Source organism: Octodon degus, unplaced genomic scaffold (assembly GCF_000260255.1).
Source record: "Octodon degus isolate 3935 unplaced genomic scaffold, OctDeg1.0 scaffold00144, whole genome shotgun sequence".
NCBI classification, from domain to species: domain Eukaryota; kingdom Metazoa; phylum Chordata; class Mammalia; order Rodentia; family Octodontidae; genus Octodon; species Octodon degus.
Window position 1 is genome coordinate 41,038 of NW_004524720.1, and position 2,551 is coordinate 43,588.

Genomic DNA, 2,551 nt, shown 5'->3' on the forward strand with positions numbered 1-2,551 from the left:
TCCACTGTGTGTGACCTAGTCGGGGTCCTACTGAGTGTCTGGCATTCTCCTCTTCACCTGGTCCCACTGATGTGGGGGGAGGGGCTACTCACCTTAGTTCTTTCAGTGGGCTGGTTGGGGAGTCCTGGATTCTTCCTTGCCTGTCCCACAATGTAGGGAGCAGGGTGAATCACCTAGATTCCTCCTGTGGAGTTGGTTGCCAGGTCTAAAACTTTTATTTTAAAGATTCAAGCTTGAAAAAAGGACCAAGAGATGGAAGGAGTGGGGAGAGATAGAAAGGGTAGATGTAAAAAGAATTAAGATGTATTAGTTACATATACAAATGCTCCATGATGAATGTAATCATTATGTGCTTCAAGAATATACTAAATGTCAGGAATAGTGTTTTGAAATATGGTCTCTCTATGCAGTTTAAGCTGGCCTTGAACCCACTATGGCCCAGTCTGGCCACAAATTCATGGATATTCTCCTGCCTCAGCCTTCTGAGTGCTGGAAGGATAGGCATGCACCACTATGCCTGGGATTGAAAATTTTTACATCTATATTTTCCTTGTTTAGTCTTGTTTTGATGTTCTTTTTCTATCTTCTTTAGATACATGCTTGTATAATTGATGATGGGCAGCATTTCTTTTTCTCTATTCATTAGGGCTTATAATTTCCCTATAAGACTACTTCAGATGCATTCCATATCTTCATGATTCATATGTGATATTAGGACAGTTCAGAGTCCCAACAAGCCTTATCAAATGTAAGTGTGCACCTACCCATCAACTTTATCCTCTAAATTTTCACTGAGTAGACAGAATTTCATAAGCCAAAGTCTGGGAGCAGAAAACGACAGCTGAGAGTAATCTTCTCTAGTAGCTCACTCAATGTAAGGAGTTAGCTGCCAGCTCCTTATAACTAGAGAGGAACACATAAGTAAGACAAATCCTTTGGGCTCCCTCGGTCTTTAGTGAGTATATTAGTCCATTTTCTGTCATTATAACTAACTACCTGATGCAGATTATTTTATAATGATGTATATTCAGCTCACAGTTCTGGAGTTCAAGATCAGGGCATCAGTATAAGCTCCACTCTAGTGAAAGTTGGATGGTATCACCATAGTAAGAGTAAGTGTGGGAGGGGCTGGCCAAATAACTCAGCCAATTAAAGTGCCTGCAAGGAAGTGTAGGGGCCGGGAATTTGATCCCCCAGCCTGCTGTGCCAGCTCCGTCCCTGAGACACACTGAGATGGCATTTGAGAATGGGCATGGTGGCGCTTGCCTGTAATCCCAGCTCTTGGGAGGCTGTAAACAGGTGGATCACTATGAGTCTGATCTGGTAGTGACACCCTGAACACCCTGTAGACTCTTCCCTAAAAAAAAAAAAAAAAAAAAAAAAAGAATAAGTGTAGGAGGGAGATATCACATTGCCCAATAGGAAGTAGAAAAAGTTCCTTCTGATTGTACACCCACAAGTACCTTTCGCCATGCTCCACCATCTTAGCACTGCCAGACTGCAGACCCACCTTCTGACCCATGAATCACAGGGGGCATGTGCAGGGTCATAGGTGGGGACTGAAATCATAATGCTGGGTATCTGGTAGTGGCCTTCCAAACCCTTTGGAAGGAGCACAGAAAGCTATTCCGAGGCCCCTTGGGTGAGGACCAGAAGTGAAAACCAAAAAAGAACTAATGACTAACCCAAGAGCAACAACTAGTCTATAAAATGGAGAGACATATGTATGATTTAGAGGATCAAAGTAGTCTTGTACAAAATATCCCAGGTAACAGGAGTAAGAAGGAAGATTTATGTTATAAAAACAAAATAACTTTTGTACTAAGATCTGAAAAGCACAACATACAAAAGAAAAAAGATAATCATAAGCAAACTAAATTGAGTACTATGAAAAAGATTATTCATCACTATCAAAGTTTTAAAAGAAAAATGCAAATTGAACATTAGCAAGTCAATGCATGCAATTTATCAACAAAGGATATAAATCTTACAATAACTAAAACTTCAGAAAAAATTTTAAGGATGGATTTTACAAAATTTGTTGCTAATTACAATTGAAACATTCAGCAATTATGGAATAGAAAAAATTATTTATAGTCTACCAAAAATATTCCAGTGTCTTTGTGTGTAAAACTGAATCAATGGAGGCTTTCCTTAGTTTTTTACAAAAAAAACCCAAGAATATTTATTATCATCTCTTCAGTTCAGCAGTTTAGTAGTAACCCTAGGTAGTGCAATAAGCTAGGTAGAAATATAATTTTTGCTATATGGGAAGAAATAAATTGCCAAAATTCACATATGGCATCAATGTGTTTATAGATGAAACAAGATATTATATAGGTAAAATATTAGAGATAATAACAGAATTTTTCAGCAAACTAGAAAAGAGCTAGGAAAAAAATTTCTTAAAAACATACACCTAGACTAGGCATGGTGGCACACACCTTAATCCCAGCTCTTGGGAGGCTGTAAACAAGCAAATCACTATGAGTCTGATCTAGTAGTGAGATCCTGAACACCCTGTACACACTTCCCTAAAATACCAAAAAAA